The sequence below is a fragment of the Monomorium pharaonis genome, chromosome 4 (assembly GCF_013373865.1).
Source record: "Monomorium pharaonis isolate MP-MQ-018 chromosome 4, ASM1337386v2, whole genome shotgun sequence".
Taxonomy (NCBI): Eukaryota; Metazoa; Arthropoda; class Insecta; order Hymenoptera; family Formicidae; genus Monomorium; species Monomorium pharaonis.
Genome location: NC_050470.1, coordinates 8,039,592 through 8,063,723, shown reverse-complemented (window position 1 = coordinate 8,063,723; position 24,132 = coordinate 8,039,592). Strand labels below are relative to the sequence as shown.

The following is a 24,132-nucleotide window of genomic DNA, read 5'->3' as shown; positions in this document are numbered from 1 at the left end:
ATGCAACGAGCGAGACGGGAGAAAAGAACAGTAAAAAAGGAAGGGAGCGAGCAAAGGGAAGATACGAAGCAATAGAGAGAGAAGAGAAGGACGCGAAACAACTGTTTTTATCTCGTATAAAAGTATATAGGATGCGACTTGTTGTACATCTTAATATGATCACCAAGCATAAAGCCATATCAAATACGTGGAAAATTGGTTAGAAGTAATTGAATGGTTTTACGGGACCACGCGCTATGGTTATTTCGAGACGGAGATCGTTACGGTTACCATAACATGCACTGCACTAGCGGTGGAAATTTATTTGTAACGTGACGCTTAATTATAACGAGTAATGCGAACTCAACAGAAGAGAGAACATGGACATTAACGATAATATATTTTTTTATGTGTGCTATCTTGAAAGTGGAATATTTATTTTATTTTATCTGGAAAACGCAAGACACAATGACCGTCTTGAAATATTGAAGCTTACGCATCGTGTTGCAAAATTATTTGCTTTAAATCATTGAATAATTAACTTTCTAAATTGAATACGTTAATCTTATTTTTTTCCTTAATGTCCTTGTTTTTTTAGCTTTGCAAAATTAAGAGCACAATTTAAAGTATTTCAACGCGCACGTGTATCCGTTAAAAATATTTCTGAATTTGAATATGACTTACATTCTTAGCACAACTAAGTAAGCAATCGCATTAACATCTAGTACGGTAAGTATGGTTAATTAAAATTATGTTTAATTATTCTCTTTTCATTCGTGCATCCTGTATGGCGAAAAGGGAATAGGAAACAACAATGTCAATCCGACTAACTTAAGTAATCCCAAATTAATTATAACCCGTCTGGAAATCTCCCCGCTTTCGAGTAAGCGATGCGTCAACCTATTCGTTGACGGTTTCACATTGGCGCCATGCTAATTAATTAACTAAATGTGCTCTGTCACAAACAAGAATATCCTGTAATTAAAACAGATCTTTTTGCGCACGTTTCTTTTTATTGTGAGTGTTTTATGCCGGCATTGATATACGGTATTACAACATATACAAAATATCGTCGTGCATATCTGCCAGTACGACCGACTCAAGCCGCTCGAAATCAACTATATTCGATTAAAAACTTTTCAGCTTTGTATAACTTCTCCTGCGAGAGCTATCGATAGCAACATAACTGGTGAGGAGGGGGTTTAATTAACACGGAGATCAGGTCGGGCAGTCGAATTGGAAATTACTGGAGCAGAGTCGCGGGTAAGGTTAATCCCCGGAAAGCCCTCGGTTTACCCCGCGAGCGAGAGTTGGGATAGCGAGGTGGCGAGAAGGTATAGAGAGAGAGAGAGAGAGAGAGAAAGAGAGAGATAGAATGAGGCGACTTTCCACGGTTCGAGACGCTCTGAATTTATAGGTTGCAGCTTTCGAATGTGTGTCGAGGCGATCGCTATCTAATTCGTATCTAAAAGCGGCTTTAAATATGCAGCGAAGTCCGTTACCGCATGCACCTTCGGAAATGCAGATGCACCACGTACGTGGTATTTGATACTTTGAACGAACTCGTCGGACGGAGCGCGAATGTTCGCCGCGAGTTGAAGATTTATGACCTCGATGATCTATGTGCGGCAGCATCAAGCTGATTGATAGGAGAGAGAATTGGCATTTTATTTTATTTGTACTTGTTAGACAGACGTGATGCTTAAACTGGGAGAACGTGTTCCGTGAGATTTTTCTGAATAAAAAAAGAGTTTAAGAAATGCCAAATATAGCTCATAGAATGCATTTCATAAATTACATTTAAGTGCAGGATTTAAATTGCAGTTAACACACTTGCAAATTTAAAGGAAAAAATGATAAATATTTTAAATATTGTGAATATGTACACATTACATTTATATATATGTGTTATAATTTATATAATATTTACATTATATAAAAATTAATTTTTAATTCATGTTAAAAATATAAAAAGCGACATCTATCTAATGCTTTATATAAACGACGCAACATTCGCTTTTTGAAGCGATTCAGTCTTATGATTGACAGGCTGGCTCGCCGAAAGTAAAAATTTTCGTCCGAGCAGACCGCAAAGCTTTGCCGCGGTTTGAAACGCGAGGCTTTCAGTGGCGAGATTCGCGTGCACGCGTCGTCGTACGCGCGTCACGCGTGTTCGAAAATATTGGGCGCGCGGTAAAAGTGCAGCCCGACCTAAATACCAGGTAGAACCGAAATTTCCGGATTAAATTTTTCGCCAGCGGATTGAGGTTCCGCGTTCGCAATTATTGAAGAACGGCATACTTAGTTTTTGCCGCTACATGCATTACTGACCAGGGAGAGAGAGAGAGAGAGATTTTAGGTCGCGCGTGAAAGAATAACGTTTCCAGGCTTTCCCGGAAAATGTGGGGACTCTCTAATTATCCTCCGTTTAATTCGAAATGTTATAAAATATTATATGACATTGTAGAACATTAACGCGTAAAAGAGCTGTAATATCCTACAATTCCACGTGCAAAATTATCATCAGACGTAAGTAAAATTCTTTACGCAGTAAAAAATTGTAGTACAATATGTAAAGCAAATAAGATCTAAGCTGTGTAAAATGCATTTTTTGTGCGTCGAAAGTGATCCCTTTCATGTCAATTTTTTGTGAGTAAAGCCGATTTCAGCACTTTAACATTGTTACATGATTATGGTCCTTCAATAGATGGTATTAATTGTGGCGAAAAACATTCCAGCACGACTTTCAGCACGTTTGATTATTTCAGCACTCGCATGCACGTCATCTCGCGACACGCATATAGTAACTCTTGTAGAATTGACCGATGCTTCGTCGCTTTCGCGAACCTAACTTGTCAATTTGCGAGAACCCAAGACACAAGGGACCACGCATCAACGCACGGATAACCAAAAATGCGGTATACAACACGGGCTTTTTGCACTCGTGCATAAAAGGCTGACTTTACATTCTTATTACGTAATGTATTATTACGTTTGATACATTCGACTGGTTATCACTATTAAACTGAAATTCTGATACACTGAAAAAAAGAATTTTATTATCGAAACTAAAACTTGATATACTAAACAATAATTTAATTGAAATATGATAAATTAAATGTTTAGTAATTGCAGCTAAAAGCTTGTTGCGTCCACACTTCAACGAATTTTTATTTCCTCAATAATATTTATTCTCAATAATACGTTTACTTGGCACAAATAAAACCATTGTAATGCAAACCAAATCTGTACAAATATTTTATTTAGCTCCGAATAGAAAAGTAGTTTTTTCAATGCAGCTTGGAGCAACGCGTGAATGATTTTTGCTTTGTATGTATTAATAATCTTATGGACTCAATATGGAATTGTTTTTTGTGTCCGCAGGTCAGCATGAGCAGGAAAGAATTTTTAGCGACAAACGAAACGAGAAGCTAAGAACGCATGCCTAAATTAGCCCGAAAAGCGGATAATTTGCTGGTAAGCGGCTAACGGGTCACTTCTAGGGGATAATAGGTAAGTTCAGAATATAAGCGTCTCGAGTATATCTGCACTGCGGAGAGAGGAGATCTCGGAGAGTAGGATTTAAATATCATTTGAAACGTTGGGAGTGCATAACCATCATTCTAATGAGAAACCTTCCGCGCCGGTTGCGACAGCTTAAAAATCTCGCGCGCGCGCTCGAAACTAATTAGTTATCGACCAGCAAATCGCATTCCCACGCTCGTCAATGATGGGCTGCTTCGTTGGCTCGAAAAACGAGACGTCGTTATCAAGCTCGTGCACTGTGGAATGTAATTTCAAGAGTTTAATAAAGCAGGAGAGAGTGGGAGAGAGGGAAGGAGAGAGAGAGAAAGACGAGAACGCACTCGGGACACACGCGCGCAATTTGCGAGTTCGCATAATCGATGTATCGCCGCTGGTCATATTAGAGGGATCTTGCTTGCAGCGTGTGCGTTATCACGAAGCCGTTTTGCTCGCTCGCTTGCTCGCTCGTTACAGGCGCATTAATGGTATATTCATGTGTTACAGAATACTCTAATATAGTCTAGAGCTAGCAGCATCGTGATGTTGCGTGTAATCTACTCCAGATGGAGATGCATCATCAAATTGCGCAGAGTAGTAGCATAAAGAGGCGGAATCTTTAACTGACTCTTAAATTTAACATCTCTAAAATCCGCAATTGAAATTAGCATTACGGGCGATACAGCTGCGCGAATAACAAGCACACACTCGTGCGTCCGTGAAACTCGGCACGATAAATGAATTGTATAATCGCGCATGGGGACGCTTTCGGGGGTATCGACGGTAATCGGCGTTTATACTCCAGCCATCCCGATATTTCGCGGGTTATCCAGTTTTAACTGCGAGCAAGCGCTCGCACATGAGCGCCGCACAAGCGCAACTCACCACAACTCGACGCACCCCGCCGGGGTGAGTTTTGCTTGTGGTGACCGGCTCGCGCGTTTACATTCACTGGCTTAGCGAGAGAATATGGCACAGATACGCAGACTAAAATGCATCTCTCGCTGATGAGGCGGGATGAAAGCGATGTTCGCGTAGTCGACGATAAAGAGCGTCGAAGGGTTGGAAAAGGGAGCGCGGGAGCCAACTTCGCAGACAGTTTAACCCCCACGCGCTGCGCCGGTCGGAAATCCGCCCACTCCACACGGATCCGCGAATCCGAGCGATATATAGTACTTGACCGTTCAAGTGGGGTCTGAATAGCGAATATCTTCGATATTTGCGTGGAAAGTTACGGCCGCGTGCTCCAGCGAGTCAACGTGTTATAGCAGTTTATGTATAGCAGACGCGGAGTTAGGTATTACGAATGATGAGGGGACTCTTGAGAAGGGAAATCTGTATCTTTTGATGAACTCTAAAGAAAATAATGTTACATATATCACGATTTTCCATGTATACAAGGAAATGGAAATTTATTAATTTTATTTGAAAGTAGAAATTTTTTTCTGCTTTTAGCTGTAAACATAAATATGAGCTTGCGATTATCACGAATCACTTTACACTTTTAAATATCTTTTAACTTTGTATAAGAAATTTTTCGTCAGAAGCAACATTAATGATTAACGTTTCTTAAATTTTCACTCTCATTTTTCTCTTGTTACAAAAGTATTGAGCGCACTTGTTTGCGTGTATGCCTTTTATGTTTATATATTTTGTTCATTAGATACCATTTATTATTCGCTTGTTACAAACTTAAATAAATTGGCCAAATGTATCCGCCGTCATGATTGAGTGGGTAATGTGAAGACTGAAATATGCCGCCCGCGTATTTAATATGCGCGCATAATTAATGGTTATCCCAGCCAAACGAAATTGCGCTCAAGTACCGACGAGTGCGAGTCCAATAATATTATGAGAGTGTACCAGAGTATACTAGTATAGAGATTTTAGTGGCTTTCGATTTGGTTCATGCTCTTCGATCTCTCCGCCGTCGTGGAAATTACAATTTATCAATTTCTATATATATCGGTATACATCAGTATCGTATATGTCAAGACTGTCTACATGTCATGAATTAAACTTAGATTTTCTTTAACGTAAAATCCGATTGGAAGAGAGAATGTACGTGGCTATTTCTTAACGCGCAATCTTTCCGTGTGACATTTTATTCGCGCAATTAAAAATGTACATACACTCAGTTTTGTTTAACTCTGTAATACTTGCGCTTTTTCCCTCCGGGAAATGTTTCGACAGTTTCGATATGTCCCGCGCAAAAGTTCATTATCGTGCTCAGTCGCGCGTTTGCGGTGATTTTGGTATTTATAAAAATTATGACGTCCATGGATTATCGCGGATGACAGCGCGCTGATCGACGAATTGCCGGCAAATTGAGTTTTCGGTCGACACGTTTTCGAGCCGCAATATTATTACGACAGTCGAACCGACTGGTTTTATTGTCCGTATTAACTGCAGCGGATTTCCGGCCGACGAAGGGAGCACCGGGAGAACGAAATAATTACCGGTATCACGCATATTTACAGCGCGTGTAAGGGCCGATGGGTTTTAACCAAAATGCGATTTCGCGCCGCGTATTTTCATCAATTTCGCGCGCATTCGAGCTGCTCGGCGGTGTGTAATAGCGTGATTGAATATCTATCGATTTATCATATAACAAAGCAGTCCCTCATGAGTTTTGAAAAAAAAAAGCAGTCACGGAATTAAATAGCGCATAACGAATGTCCGTAGCTTATCGCAATATATATTTACCCTTTGCGTACACACGCGAAAGGTTTTTTTAATTTGAAAAAAAATGTATTTAAAAAATACCAGGAATGAAGAGGAGCTTTGCGATAAATATTTGCAGTCGAAATGAATGAGTAATGGATCTTGTTTGGAAACAACCCGCGTAGATACACGTTCGCTCATAATGCTAATAATGTAAAACGTAACAGATATTAATGTCGATAATAAACGCGCAATTACAACGCGGGCACCGCTGAATTACGCTGAATTTCTTCTGCGGTAGTTCGCTGTCGACGTTTTAATATTAGCCGTATATTTTCGGCCGTACATCGTGATCACCGGATTATTGTCAAAATTAAATTCCAACGGCAATACAATATCAGTAACATTCTCACTTTTCCATTGGCAACCGCTGGTATTATTGCCGCAATGAAATTTCGGCGATAATGTAATATCGGTAATATTCTCGCACTTTTCCGTCATGCGCGACCGCGGATTATTATTCGAAATTAAATTTCGCCGAGTCGCCGCGCAGTCGTCGCGATACGTGCAGCCGTCGATCGCAATCGTACATCGCGATAATATTACGGGTCCGATTGATCGCGCCGAACCGGACGCATCGATATACGCTCCGGTTTGGTTCCATAAATTAACTCTCTCGGTGCTTATCGATTCATTGGCAAGGTAAAAAAAAAACGTGAGCTCGGGTACAGTGCGTACTGAATGAGAACTGTCTACTTTTGCATTATTTTTTCATTACTGAAAGCAATGCGCGCCATTTGATTTTGAAATGGTCGATTTCAACTTAAAAGCATGCTTTAATTCGTGCTCTGACTTTTTCAATTATTTAATAGAATACGCACATTGTAATGCATCTTGCGAATTCACAATCGCGATATCTCAGATGTAAGAAAGAGATGGAAATAGAAAGAGAAAAGAAATGAATAATACATTTTTTAAAATATATTTAAAATATATTTAAAATTATAATCATGATGTGCATATAAATTTAGTAGTATTGAATGAGTATAATACTACATTAGATGTCCGTAGAAAAATTTTGTACAACTTGATTAAAGTTGAGTAATTATGAAAGATTAAAAGGCTCAGGACGAGCAAAGGATGTAAATGAGTTTTATTTATTGTTTATTAAATCAATGATATTAAAAGACAATTTCAACTCAGAATCTTTTTTGGTCCAAAAAATTAATTTTAAAAATCGGTAAAATAGATAAATGAGGATATAAATAAGCGTAAAAAACGAATGAAAAAATAAAAAAGAAGCAAGAGAAAACAAGTATTCACTAAAATTTGATTAAAATTAATGATGACTGCTAAAAGAAAAAAGAGTCATGAAAATTACGTTCAATAACGTATGCATATCAAATAAAGCAAATCAAACTAATGGTGAAAAAAAAGAGAGACTAACGTTACAGAGTCTGTTATATTAAAACACTGTTGCACGTTCATTTATTCTTGTTCGCAATTTGTCGTTTTAGTCTTCGATTAGTCAATCAGATAAAATTTCCACGATAACAGATTGTTTAAAATTTATCATCGATTATTCCGGATTAAAGTCAATTTCGTGGATGTAAATAAATAATTTTGAATACATAATTATGTAAAAATAACCGATTTCACGCTATATATGGTTGGACGAGTCGGCAAACACGTTACGGCGGAGTCTCCATAAGTTCACGGGCGCCGTCGATGTCCTACGGGAAACTCCGCCGTCCTATAATTGAAGTTCGCCGACATGTACGGCAGCTAACGAGCACGTGGCTGCACTTTCTGGCCGTTCCTATCGTGTGGCCCTTTCCGAGCGCGATAACGACAAATACAAAACCTAACAGGCGCTATCGATAGCGTCGCCGCGCCGCCTCTCCGGCATTGTCCTCGGACATCGCAACCTTCGACTTCGATGGGCCCTACGCTCTATGACCTAAGATAACCCTTTCATCTGAATACGTTTGAATACGTATCACGAACTTTTGTGCGGAGCCGGGTATCCAACAACGAACAAAGGAACCTTTGCGCAAAAACTTTGGGTTTTTTCTCCCAAATGCATGGAATTTAATTCTTCTTGATAGTAGAATTTTTATTTAGAAAGAGAATCTTTTATTGTCTTGAGAGAAATTTATAATAATGTTATAAGGCTTATTAAATACTAAAAGCAATTGTAAAAAAGAATGTTTTCCCCGATATTTGTTACATTAAAATTAAATTTACAGCAAAATAATTGCAGATAATAATTTGTCTGTCGATTTAGTGTTTTTATTCTTTGAGTTTCGCAATAAATCGACGATAAAGAGGTTAGATCACGATTCGATATTTGGGATTTTCATTTGATTAATACCATTGCGATAACTGCAGTAATGTAGTGATTATATCGCGACCGTAATTTCGATATTTGCACGGGCCATCCGTGACTTTCAAAAGTATGCATGTGCAGGTGTATGTGTGCCTGCGCGGCAAATATTATGCCAATAATTACACATTGCAATGATGCTTTATATCGAATTCGCGTCGATATAATAACCAAAAGCATATCTAAATTTGCACGATACACGCATACATTTATGCTTTATTTTAACAGAGAGGAAAGACCATCTCTACTATATTATTCGATTAATTTGTAATTTTATTATCGAGGGTTCCCTCCTTGATCTATTAAATGTTAAAAAAAATTATAATTTAATCACTGCATATTACATAAATCATATACAATAAATCATATATTTTGATACTTTGATAAAAAAAAAAAATCCCTATGGAAGATTGTTAGAGTCAGGCTCTTTCTGTCTGAGAAATCGGCAGTCTGAGAAATCGTCTCGCGTGGACGGTGAGTCTCTCGTTAAAAATCGACGATCGTAATCACGCCGCGCTAAGTTATGGCGAGAAGGCGTTCATGTTCGTTCGGTCAAAGCCGATCACCATTATTGGAGCGCGGGGGATCAGAGAGCGATACTTTGACGGACGCGTCTCAACAAGCTGGCGGGGTAAAGGGAAACGATTCTGGGTATCGGTGTATTTATGGGGACGTGCAGCGTGTGTAATAGCTCCGAGGGATATAGAGTAGAACGTAACTCAGCATCAAGAGAGCCGGGCCGGGTCCCGGCCACACCATCGCCCGTAATCCGGGGCAACACGCTCGCCCCCCCTTCCTCCCCCGTACGCCATCATCCCCCGGCCACCACCACCACCACCACCACCACCGTCGCGCACCATAGATATACACTCACGCGAGACTACAACCGCGAGTGTTCCACTTGCCAGTTACTTTGAGGTCGGGACACTCACCCTCCGCTGCGGTACCCACCCTTCACGCCTCGGCGGATCCTTCCCCGGGCTTCCCCTGTCCACTCGGATACGATAGCATCTTAATCGTGCTAATTCGCGCCCACCCATCACCGGCTGACACCGGGTATACCATGTTACTGGCCACGCCAGGATTTTGAGGCTTTAGCCTCGTGGCAGCATCCAAATTTAATATAAAAGCTCCAGGACGGTCGGTGCACTCGACGATCGATTGTAAATTTTTTATATTTTTCTTTTATTTTTGTTGTTTTAATCACATCTTTAGTATGTGCTGTCGCAGAGAGAACATATCTTTTTATCGCGTTTGAAAATTATTTTAATAATAAAAATTATTGTTTATTCTTGGAATTGTGATTTTAAAGATACTTTTTTATATTTCTTTCTAATGGAGTCGTATATATTTTTAGTATTATTTTGATAATGTTCTGTTATATCGAAAACTTCATTATGTTTATGTAAAGAAAAAATAAGAGTATTAGCTTCAAATTGAACTAACTTGTTTCGAAATTGAATTATTCATCTCTTTTGTTTAAAAAAATTGCAAATATAATATCTGTGAATATATTTTTTGGATATTACAATTGAAATTTGTCTGCTAATTATAATAACAATTTATTTAAGAAACCGAAATAATTCATAGAAATTGCTGGATTGTTATATCGAGATTTGCCCTATATTCAACAGGATAAATCTCTGAAACAAACAGTTGATAAAACAACACTGTTCCAGTATTATTCTGTAGAAGGACTGGAATCAGAATCGGCAACAAAGTGACAAAGCAGGATAAACTGCGAAGCTTAACGTAAAATGGTCCCTCGCATTTTAATCGAAAACACTGTGACAACAGCGGTGGACAAATTCGAGCATACTGATATATAATAAATTCAAAAGATACATATCCTATCTAAAAAAGGAGATGTTAAATCAAATCGAATTTATTGTTGCCGCTTTTCCGAGAAGCTGATTGGCTGTCTCGCTATCTCGTTGTTAAGTGCGTTGTGACTTTCTTCACTTCGTGTCATTTCCAGCTGTCAAACTACTTCGTGTCATTTTCAGCTGTCAAACTGTCACTTTTGATAGTTGATTGAAATAATTACAAAAAATTAGGGAAAAAGAAAAAAGAGCCAAATAAAAAATATACGAGAGGAAGAGAAAGAGAGAGAGAGAAAGAGAGAGAGAGAGAGAGAGAGAGAGAGAGAGAGAGAGAGAGAGAGAGAGAGAGAGAGAGAGAGAGAGAGAGAGAGAGAGAGAGAGAGAGAGAGAGAGAGAGAGAAGGGGAGGGAAGTAAGAATTCTTTCTAAAAAAGGGCATGGCATCGATACTCGCATCTCTCGAAGTATTGTTGTCGCTTTTCCGCGATGCCGATTAAAGGTGTGTGAAGTTAGCATCTCAAAGTTTAGCATCTCATAAAAATACTGCAGAATTACTTGCATCCAGCATAGTTCTACAGTTCTTGATAGGTATCAACAATAGTTCCGTTGAATTATCTATTTTAATTAAAATTTTATAAATGAGATGCTAACTTCCAAAATCACATAATAGCATCTCACCGTATTTCGAATATACGACCACAGAGAAGACTAAATCTACAGTTCTATCGTTTAGAGACGTTCTATCAATAGTTCTGATGATTAAATTAATGAAAAAATAATTTTTTTTTACAAAACATACGTATATATGCGTGTACGTCTGCGCACGTGGATTTGGTGTAACTGGCATCTCAGATAGACAAAATTAATTAATTTAAAAATTTTAAAAGTATTTTTCAACAACTATCTAGATGGGAAACTTATATTTATAGGTCTAGACATGAAATACTGGTTGAATATTGATAGTTCTGTTATTTTTAACGCAGTTTCCATACAGATACGGACGCGTACAATAGTTTTTAAAAAAAGTTATGGTGTTATAATTAATAAAAACATTTTTTTTTAAATTATTTTGCCCGAAAAACTTGAATTTCTAAGGCTACACGCCAAGTGCTAATCGAATATCGACAGATCTATTTATTTGAACGCAATTCTCATATAGTTCGGGACGCGTACAATATGTTTCTATAAAGTTCAGGTGATATAATTAATTAGAACATTTTTTAAACAATTATTTTGCCCGAAAAACTTGAATTTCTAAGGCTACACGCCAAGTGCTAATCGAATATCGACAGATCTATTTATTTGAACGCAATTCTCATATAGTTCGGGACGCGTACAATATGTTTCTATAAAGTTCAGGTGATATAATTAATTAGAACATTTTTTAAACAATTATTTTGCCCGAAAAACTTGAATTTCTAAGGCTACACGTCAAGTGCTAATCGAATATCGACAGATCTATTTATTTGAACGCAATTCTCATATAGTTCGGGACGCGTACAATATGTTTCTATAAAGTTCAGGTGATATAATTAATTAGAACATTTTTTAAACAATTATTTTGCCCGAAAAACTTGAATTTCTAAGGCTACACGCCAAGTGCTAATCGAATATCGACAGATCTATTTATTTGAACGCAATTCTCATATAGTTCGGGACGCGTACAATATGTTTCTATAAAGTTCAGGTGATATAATTAATTAGAACATTTTTTAAACAATTATTTTGTCCGAAAAACTTGAATTTCTAAGGCTACACGTCAAGTGCTAATCGAATATCGACAGATCTATTTATTTGAACGCAATTCTCATATAGTTCGGGACGCGTACAATATGTTTCTATAAAGTTCAGGTGATATAATTAATTAGAACATTTTTTAAACAATTATTTTGCCCGAAAAACTTGAATTTCTAAGGCTACACGTCAAGTGCTAATCGAATATCGACAGATCTATTTATTTTAACGTAATTCTCATATAGTTCGGGACGCGTACAATATGTTTCTATAGAGTTCAGGTGTTATAATTAATTAAAACATTTTTTAAACAATTATTTTGCCCGAAAAACTTGAATTTCTAAGGCTACACGTCAAGTGCTAATCGAATATCGACAGATCTATTTATTTGAACGCAATTCTCATATAGTTCGGGACGCGTACAATATGTTTCTATAGAGTTCAGGTGTTATAATTAATTAGAACATTTTTTAAACAATTATTTTGCCCGAAAAACTTGAATTTCTAAGGCTACACGTCAAGTGCTAATCGAATATCGACAGATCTATTTATTTTAACGTAATTTTCATATAGTTCGGGACGCGTACAATATGTTTCTATAAAGTTCAGGTGTTATAATTAATTAAAACATTTTTTAAACAATTATTTTGCCCGAAAAACTTGAATTTCTAAGGCTACACGCCAAGTGCTAATCGAATATCGACAGATCTATTTATTTGAACGCAATTCTCATATAGTTCGGGACGCGTACAATATGTTTCTATAAAGTTCAGGTGATATAATTAATTAGAACATTTTTTAAACAATTATTTTGCCCGAAAAACTTGAATTTCTAAGGCTACACGTCAAGTGCTAATCGAATATCGACAGATCTATTTATTTTAACGTAATTCTCATATAGTTCGGGACGCGTACAATATGTTTCTATAAAGTTCAGGTGATATAATTAATTAGAACATTTTTTAAACAATTATTTTTCCCGAAAAACTTGAATTTCTAAGGCTACACGTCAAGTGCTAATCGAATATCGACAGATCTATTTATTTTAACGTAATTTTGATATAGTTCGGGACGCGTACAATATGTTTCTATAGAGTTCAGGTGCTATAATTAATTAAAACATTTTTTAAACAATTATTTTTCCCGAAAAACTTGAATTTCTAAGGCTACACGTCAAGTGCTAATCGAATATCGACAGTTCTATTTATTTTAACGTAATTCTCATATAGTTCGGGACGCGTACAATATGTTTCTATAAAGTTCAGGTGTTATAATTAATTAAAACATTTTTTAAACAATTATTTTGCCCGAAAAACTTGAATTTCTAAGGCTACACGCCAAGTGCTAATCGAATATCGACAGATCTATTTATTTGAACGCAATTCTCATATAGTTCGGGACGCGTACAATATGTTTCTATAAAGTTCAGGTGATATAATTAATTAGAACATTTTTTAAACAATTATTTTGCCCGAAAAACTTGAATTTCTAAGGCTACACGTCAAGTGCTAATCGAATATCGACAAATCTATTTATTTTAACGTAATTCTCATATAGTTCGGGACGCGTACAATATGTTTCTATAGAGTTCAGGTGTTATAATTAATTAGAACATTTTTTAAACAATTATTTTGCCCGAAAAACTTGAATTTCTAAGGCTACACGCCAAGTGCTAATCGAATATCGACAGATCTATTTATTTGAACGCAATTCTCATATAGTTCGGGACGCGTACAATATGTTTCTATAAAGTTCAGGTGATATAATTAATTAGAACATTTTTTAAACAATTATTTTGCCCGAAAAACTTGAATTTCTAAGGCTACACGTCAAGTGCTAATCGAATATCGACAGATCTATTTATTTGAACGCAATTCTCATATAGTTCGGGACGCGTACAATATGTTTCTATAAAGTTCAGGTGATATAATTAATTAGAACATTTTTTAAACAATTATTTTGCCCGAAAAACTTGAATTTCTAAGGCTACACGTCAAGTGCTAATCGAATATCGACAGATCTATTTATTTGAACGCAATTCTCATATAGTTCGGGACGCGTACAATATGTTTCTATAAAGTTCAGGTGATATTATTAATTAGAACATTTTTTAAACAATTATTTTGCCCGAAAAACTTGAATTTCTAAGGCTACACGCCAAGTGCTAATCGAATATCGACAGATCTATTTATTTGAACGCAATTCTCATATAGTTCGGGACGCGTACAATATGTTTCTATAAAGTTCAGGTGATATAATTAATTAGAACATTTTTTAAACAATTATTTTGTCCGAAAAACTTGAATTTCTAAGGCTACACGTCAAGTGCTAATCGAATATCGACAGATCTATTTATTTGAACGCAATTCTCATATAGTTCGGGACGCGTACAATATGTTTCTATAAAGTTCAGGTGATATAATTAATTAGAACATTTTTTAAACAATTATTTTGCCCGAAAAACTTGAATTTCTAAGGCTACACGTCAAGTGCTAATCGAATATCGACAGATCTATTTATTTTAACGTAATTCTCATATAGTTCGGGACGCGTACAATATGTTTCTATAGAGTTCAGGTGTTATAATTAATTAAAACATTTTTTAAACAATTATTTTGCCCGAAAAACTTGAATTTCTAAGGCTACACGTCAAGTGCTAATCGAATATCGACAGATCTATTTATTTGAACGCAATTCTCATATAGTTCGGGACGCGTACAATATGTTTCTATAGAGTTCAGGTGTTATAATTAATTAGAACATTTTTTAAACAATTATTTTGCCCGAAAAACTTGAATTTCTAAGGCTACACGTCAAGTGCTAATCGAATATCGACAGATCTATTTATTTTAACGTAATTCTCATATAGTTCGGGACGCGTACAATATGTTTCTATAGAGTTCAGGTGTTATAATTAATTAGAACATTTTTTAAACAATTATTTTGCCCGAAAAACTTGAATTTCTAAGGCTACACGTCAAGTGCTAATCGAATATCGACAGTTCTATTTATTTTAACGTAATTCTCATATAGTTCGGGACGCGTACAATATGTTTCTATAAAGTTCAGGTGTTATAATTAATTAAAACATTTTTTAAACAATTATTTTGCCCGAAAAACTTGAATTTCTAAGGCTACACGCCAAGTGCTAATCGAATATCGACAGATCTATTTATTTGAACGCAATTCTCATATAGTTCGGGACGCGTACAATATGTTTCTATAAAGTTCAGGTGATATAATTAATTAGAACATTTTTTAAACAATTATTTTGCCCGAAAAACTTGAATTTCTAAGGCTACACGTCAAGTGCTAATCGAATATCGACAAATCTATTTATTTTAACGTAATTCTCATATAGTTCGGGACGCGTACAATATGTTTCTATAGAGTTCAGGTGTTATAATTAATTAGAACATTTTTTAAACAATTATTTTGCCCGAAAAACTTGAATTTCTAAGGCTACACGCCAAGTGCTAATCGAATATCGACAGATCTATTTATTTGAACGCAATTCTCATATAGTTCGGGACGCGTACAATATGTTTCTATAAAGTTCAGGTGATATAATTAATTAGAACATTTTTTAAACAATTATTTTGCCCGAAAAACTTGAATTTCTAAGGCTACACGTCAAGTGCTAATCGAATATCGACAGATCTATTTATTTGAACGCAATTCTCATATAGTTCGGGACGCGTACAATATGTTTCTATAAAGTTCAGGTGATATAATTAATTAGAACATTTTTTAAACAATTATTTTGCCCGAAAAACTTGAATTTCTAAGGCTACACGTCAAGTGCTAATCGAATATCGACAGATCTATTTATTTGAACGCAATTCTCATATAGTTCGGGACGCGTACAATATGTTTCTATAAAGTTCAGGTGATATTATTAATTAGAACATTTTTTAAACAATTATTTTGCCCGAAAAACTTGAATTTCTAAGGCTACACGCCAAGTGCTAATCGAATATCGACAGATCTATTTATTTGAACGCAATTCTCATATAGTTCGGGACGCGTACAATATGTTTCTATAAAGTTCAGGTGATATAATTAATTAGAACATTTTTTAAACAATTATTTTGTCCGAAAAACTTGAATTTCTAAGGCTACACGTCAAGTGCTAATCGAATATCGACAGATCTATTTATTTGAACGCAATTCTCATATAGTTCGGGACGCGTACAATATGTTTCTATAAAGTTCAGGTGATATAATTAATTAGAACATTTTTTAAACAATTATTTTGCCCGAAAAACTTGAATTTCTAAGGCTACACGTCAAGTGCTAATCGAATATCGACAGATCTATTTATTTTAACGTAATTCTCATATAGTTCGGGACGCGTACAATATGTTTCTATAGAGTTCAGGTGTTATAATTAATTAAAACATTTTTTAAACAATTATTTTGCCCGAAAAACTTGAATTTCTAAGGCTACACGTCAAGTGCTAATCGAATATCGACAGATCTATTTATTTGAACGCAATTCTCATATAGTTCGGGACGCGTACAATATGTTTCTATAGAGTTCAGGTGTTATAATTAATTAGAACATTTTTTAAACAATTATTTTGCCCGAAAAACTTGAATTTCTAAGGCTACACGTCAAGTGCTAATCGAATATCGACAGATCTATTTATTTTAACGTAATTCTCATATAGTTCGGGACGCGTACAATATGTTTCTATAGAGTTCAGGTGTTATAATTAATTAGAACATTTTTTAAACAATTATTTTGCCCGAAAAACTTGAATTTCTAAGGCTACACGTCAAGTGCTAATCGAATATCGACAGTTCTATTTATTTTAACGTAATTCTCATATAGTTCGGGACGCGTACAATATGTTTCTATAAAGTTCAGGTGTTATAATTAATTAAAACATTTTTTAAACAATTATTTTGCCCGAAAAACTTGAATTTCTAAGGCTACACGCCAAGTGCTAATCGAATATCGACAGATCTATTTATTTGAACGCAATTCTCATATAGTTCGGGACGCGTACAATATGTTTCTATAAAGTTCAGGTGATATAATTAATTAGAACATTTTTTAAACAATTATTTTGCCCGAAAAACTTGAATTTCTAAGGCTACACGTCAAGTGCTAATCGAATATCGACAAATCTATTTATTTTAACGTAATTCTCATATAGTTCGGGACGCGTACAATATGTTTCTATAGAGTTCAGGTGTTATAATTAATTAGAACATTTTTTAAACAATTATTTTGCCCGAAAAACTTGAATTTCTAAGGCTACACGCCAAGTGCTAATCGAATATCGACAGATCTATTTATTTGAACGCAATTCTCATATAGTTCGGGACGCGTACAATATGTTTCTATAAAGTTCAGGTGATATAATTAATTAGAACATTTTTTAAACAATTATTTTGCCCGAAAAACTTGAATTTCTAAGGCTACACGTCAAGTGCTAATCGAATATCGACAGATCTATTTATTTGAACGCAATTCTCATATAGTTCGGGACGCGTACAATATGTTTCTATAAAGTTCAGGTGATATAATTAATTAGAACATTTTTTAAACAATTATTTTGCCCGAAAAACTTGAATTTCTAAGGCTACACGTCAAGTGCTAATCGAATATCGACAGATCTATTTATTTGAACGCAATTCTCATATAGTTCGGGACGCGTACAATATGTTTCTATAAAGTTCAGGTGATATTATTAATTAGAACATTTTTTAAACAATTATTTTGCCCGAAAAACTTGAATTTCTAAGGCTACACGCCAAGTGCTAATCGAATATCGACAGATCTATTTATTTGAACGCAATTCTCATATAGTTCGGGACGCGTACAATATGTTTCTATAAAGTTCAGGTGATATAATTAATTAGAACATTTTTTAAACAATTATTTTGTCCGAAAAACTTGAATTTCTAAGGCTACACGTCAAGTGCTAATCGAATATCGACAGATCTATTTATTTGAACGCAATTCTCATATAGTTCGGGACGCGTACAATATGTTTCTATAAAGTTCAGGTGATATAATTAATTAGAACATTTTTTAAACAATTATTTTGCCCGAAAAACTTGAATTTCTAAGGCTACACGTCAAGTGCTAATCGAATATCGACAGATCTATTTATTTTAACGTAATTCTCATATAGTTCGGGACGCGTACAATATGTTTCTATAGAGTTCAGGTGTTATAATTAATTAAAACATTTTTTAAACAATTATTTTGCCCGAAAAACTTGAATTTCTAAGGCTACACGTCAAGTGCTAATCGAATATCGACAGATCTATTTATTTGAACGCAATTCTCATATAGTTCGGGACGCGTACAATATGTTTCTATAGAGTTCAGGTGTTATAATTAATTAGAACATTTTTTAAACAATTATTTTGCCCGAAAAACTTGAATTTCTAAGGCTACACGTCAAGTGCTAATCGAATATCGACAGATCTATTTATTTTAACGTAATTCTCATATAGTTCGGGACGCGTACAATATGTTTCTATAGAGTTCAGGTGTTATAATTAATTAGAACATTTTTTAAACAATTATTTTGCCCGAAAAACTTGAATTTCTAAGGCTACACGTCAAGTGCTAATCGAATATCGACAGATCTATTTATTTTAACGTAATTCTCATATAGTTCGGGACGCGTACAATATGTTTCTATAGAGTTCAGGTGTTATAATTAATTAAAACATTTTTTAAACAATTATTTTGCCCGAAAAACTTGAATTTCTAAGGCTACACGTCAAGTGCTAATCGAATATCGACAGATCTATTTATTTTAACGTAATTCTCATATAGTTCGGGACGCGTACAATATGTTTCTATAGAGTTCAGGTGTTATAATTAATTAGAACATTTTTTAAACAATTATTTTGCCCGAAAAACTTGAATTTCTAAGGCTACACGTCAAGTGCTAATCGAATATCGACAGATCTATTTATTTTAACGTAATTCTCATATAGTTCGGGACGCGTACAATATGTATCTATACAGTTCAGATGATATAATTATTTAGAACATTTTTTAAACAATTATTTTGCCCGAAAAACTTGAATTTCTAAGGCTACACGTCAAGTGCTAATCGAATATCGACAGATCTATTTATTTTAACGTAATTCTCATATAGTTCGGGACGCGTACAATATGTTTCTATAAAGTTCAGGTGATATAATTAATTAAAACATTTTTTAAACAATTATTTTGCCCGTAAAACGTGAATTTTTAAGGCTGGACGTAAAGTGCTATTCGAATATTGACAGATCTATTTATTTGAACGTAATTCTCATATAGTTCGGGACGCGTACAATATGTTTCTATAAAGTTCAGGTGATATAATTAATTAGAACATTTTTTAAACAATTATTTTGCCCGAAAAACTTGAATTTTTGGGCTAGACGATTAAGTGCTAATAGAATATTGACAGATTTATTTATTTTAACGCAGTTTTCATATAGTTCTGGACGCGTACAATGGTTTTTTAAAGAGTTACGGTGTTATAATTAATTAAAACATTTTTTAAACAATTATTTTGCCTGAAAAACTTGAATTTTGGGCTCTAAAGGTGAGATGTTGTTTAAATATCGACAGTTCTATTTATTTGAACCCAATTCTCATATAGTTTTGGACGCGTACAATAAGTTTCTAAGAAGTTCCGGTAATATAATTAATTAAAAAATTTTTTTAACAGTTATTTTACCCGAAAAACTTGAATTTTGAAAGCTGGACTTAAAGTGCTTATTGAATATCGACAGATTTATTTATTTTAACGCAGTTTTCATATAGTTCCGGACGCGTACAATAATTTTCTAAAGAGTTCGCCAGAAAGTGAAAGTTTTGAAAATTGATTGAAAATTAACAGGTAACATTACATATAATATATTATAATTTTTAATTTATTTAAAGGGGATTAAGTATGGAGTGAAAGTGTGTAAGAGTGATTCTAAGAAACATGAAAATATATTATAATTACTAATTTGTGTTTAGAGAGAGAGAGAGGGGCGTAGGGTGGAGAGTGGAAGAGCGTGAGAGATAAAGACGCGGATTAAATAAGAAGGTAAAATGTAAGAGTAATATTGAACAAAATGAAAATAATATAATTAATATCATTAATAATATAATTAGTAATTTAGAGAGGGGGAGAAGGAGCGTGAGATAGAGAAGGGCATTAAATATGATAAAGTGTGTGAGAGTAATATTACAGAAGAAAAAAAGGTGCAATGTTCAATATAAAAATGCTAAGTGGCGCGCGCGAAGCGCGCGCATTGTTGTGTTCTAGTATAATAAAATAGCACAATCTGTATTTTTTTACAAGATTAAAATTGACATTTGAGAAAAATCTTACAGAAAACGTTTACGCGAAGGAACATTTTATTTTTTGAGCATTCAATTTATTCGAGTCAAAATAAAAAAAAAGTCAAATTTAAGTGATATATTTGCAAGTAGCATAATTTATCGTATGGTTAATATGATACGTTGCGCAAAAACGTTTTACGCAACGTAATTAAAAGAAAATGGGTTATAATTAAAATATTAATTGTTAAAAGAAGTTACTTTTTGTTCATTATAATTGCTTTTTTTCTGAAATAATCTTTTAAAGACTGAAGTAATTTGTAGTAATAGGCAGTTATTTTTATTATATAAAATAACTTATTATCTGAAATAATTTTTAATACATCTTGATTTTGTGACCAATTTATGACAAAAAGCTGTGTACTACTCAAAATTCGTTTTTTCTTTCTTTGTCTGAAAAATTCTTAGCTTGTTTGCCACATCCGTTTTTCGTTACTACTAGTACTAGCACAATGTAAACGGAAAAGTTTCTTATGATTCTATATTATCTGCTCATTGAACGAAAGTTAGAAATCGGCATAAGAATGAAAACTTTACTCTCCAGAAAGTTGTTCAAAGTCGACAGTGAATATCGGCTTTCGGGATTCTTTGCCATTGTTCAAGAAATCGAAGATCGCCTACTATATTTAAAGTAAATTACAGTTGCATCGCATTTAAAGACTTCACCAACTCTTTTCAATCAAAAAACGCTCTTCATGTAATCAGATTAAGGAAGTAATGTTCGATAATGCCTGAAAAAGTTCGACAAAAATGCAAATTTTGCATTGCAAATTTTACGTAATTTTTCTAATCTCACTATATAATAGCATTTTTTGATAATACTTAAGAAAAAATTACATTAATTATCTATACATATGCATAAAATAAATGACTTAATTTTTTTACTTCGACTTTCTAATTTTTTTCATTATTTTAGGGATATTTTTGGAAAATTACGTGAAATTCGTATGTGTGAATGAATATGCAATATCTTTTGATTTGTACCAATCATCCAGCGTTTGATTTTTCGTGAAGTATCCTAAAAGATACTTAATGCGAGATTCTTCAGCTGGGACGATAGCGAAATTTGAAAATAACTCGACTCGCTTCGAGGATGGGTCGGCGGAGAATACGAACTTCGGTAATTATCGCCAACGTAATGTCTTTACCGAAGTGCCGAACCTAAAAGCATCGTGAAGCATCCGTCCGGAAAGTATGAAGTAAGGGAGGCTGTAACTAAATCGCCTTACGGCTCGCTGCGAATGATGTTCGGGCGTAACGTAAGTACCGACGACAGCTCGGTAAATCCGATACGGCGAACATTATCCTCCGGGAGTCGTCTTACTTCGCGTTAACCTCGATCCACGAAAGGATCACACGAGTGCTTCGTGAAACACGTTAGTAACACAGAGCATGGACTCTCTATCTCTCGGAGAAAACGTAAACGTTTACAACTTGACCCCGGGCGAGGGCGAAAAATTCCGCGATATGATATTTCTCTCGCTGTTCGAGAAAACGACGGATTCCGCTTGATTCCGTGTAAAACGAAATACATAGTTTCCGTGGCTCTTGTAATTCATACTGTGATATTTCATTTCTTGAACAACGGCAATAACCTGTGTAACCTTGTATTAGCGTAGGAGTATTGAGAGTATAAAGGATGTTAAAATAATACAATTATATATTAGTGCAACATTTTTATTATTCACACCGCATGAAATTTTAATGATAAGTTCGTTGATGAATATGCAGTATCCGTAGCGAAAATAGGGGCTAATCATTTATCCCAACTTTCCAGATTTTAATTTTAAATATCTTGGCGTAACTAAGTCTTAGATGAAATCTTTGTCGTAACAAAAAAAATTTACTTAAGATTATCTGAAAAACAAGACTACATATCTAAATTCCTGAAGCTCAATTTGCAAATATCTGATTTTTACAGTGTTAAGTATTTATACAATAAAATATATTTTTTATTATTACTTCGAAGAAAATCTTTGTTAATGAATATATAATATTATTATCGTATCTAGGGCAAGATATTTTTTATTCGAGACTAATATAGAACGTGGTTGTATTTTACGTATTAAACATATCTAATATTCATTAGACAGATGGCACGTGATTACATTTTCTAAATTTCTTTATCTTACATGCGATTTAATAAACTCATTATGCTGCATATAAAATATATGGATGAATATTTATTGACACTTGTACTATAACTCGCATCGAATATCTGCACACAGCGCCTTAGAAATTCATTGCTGGAATATGGAGTTGTCGATGGAACATCGAATATGCAGACGCGATGAAATTATTATAAAAGTTAGTTGAGAGAGAGAGAGGCCGAGGAGAATTTCTGCCACTTCAGCGGGACTGTCGCTGAAACTTGCCGTGAAATAGATGTTTGGATAACTTTAAGGAGGAGCCCGACCCGGCGCCGCGAAATAACGTGTGCGAAGTTTGTTCCTGTCTGCTTGAAAAGACGTTTAGTCGTGTCTTTTTACCCTGCCATTTAATGTCAACGATATTTTCGTACTCGCGCGTGCAACGCCATTATTTTTACGTCGCTTGTTTAAAATTTTATGTCAGAGAACTACACAACTATGTTTAACGAGATCATTTTAACATTCCGGCTTTAGTAAAAATTTCAGGTATGACCATCAGCTTTCATTTTAATGTTTAGCATTTTTAGCATGTAAATTAAAAGATACTTTACTTGCGTGTGTGTGTGTGAAAATTTTAAGCGAGGAGAGAAGTAAACTTTTTTTGTTACGACGAATTTCATTGCACTTACAAATTGGGATTACATATTCTATCGCAGTTTTATTACGTCGAATAATTACCCTCGAGATCCGATTTGGAATCAATCGTCCTTTCCACGTGCATTTGTTACAGGAAAGTTTTCTCGCATAAAGAAAAGCTCATCGATAATCTTCGCTCTTTAAAATTCCTCGAAAGAAGCGAGCGCTCGCATCAACGCCACGTTAAAGGAAATTTTCCGCGGATAACATCGTAAGGAATTCTTTATCGGTTGAAGTTTGACGCAAGAATTTATGACTTTGCCGCAGGTAGAAAAAAAAAGGATACCGAGCGCGATCGGTTGTCGGTCCTCGGAGCTCGCTCGAACTTCTGGCAACGACGACGACGACGTCGTCAACACTTCGTCGGAGAGGAACGTCTCATCGCGGCGACGGAGTAGCGTTCATTGTTTCGGAATATTTTTAACTCTTTTTTTTTTTTTACACGTAATTATACATAGTACACGTCGCGCGTTGTCCAGAGGCCGAGCGAATCCGTTTTAATTAATCAGCGGCTTCTCCATTCAGTTAAATTGATAAACTTGTTTCGCCACGGTGAAAAGTACTTGTAAAGTACGAGCGTGAACCGGTTTGACGTGATTATCAGGCGGTCCGCGAAGCTAACGAATCTACTCCCGCAGATGTGAAAATAGTGGGACAGACGGGGAAGGGCAGGAAGACACGGGGAACCACCTTCATCCCGATAAATCATCCCCGGGAAAAACTTGCGGGTCACTCTAGCTCTAACGGGAAAACGTGGTCCACTTGCTATGCGAGCGGCGCGCGCCGCGCGCGCACCGTGATATTCCTTGCATAATTATTATCGTGTCGGCTCTCGCGAGGGAGGGGGAGGGGTCGGAAAGAAGGAGGAAAAGAGGAGGAGGAG

The 24,132-nt window shown here is 35.3% G+C and overlaps 1 protein-coding gene across 1 annotated transcript in view; it reads left to right on the top strand.

Moving 5' to 3' along the window:
* Nucleotides 1–24,132, top strand: part of LOC105837632 (lachesin) — a 176,915-nt gene that overhangs the window by 95,215 nt on the left and 57,568 nt on the right. Inside the window, exon 2 of the mRNA XM_012682562.3 lies at nt 3,364–3,492. The gene's annotated coding sequence lies outside the window, so the exon portion shown is untranslated. The remainder of the gene's footprint in view (nt 1–3,363; nt 3,493–24,132) is intronic.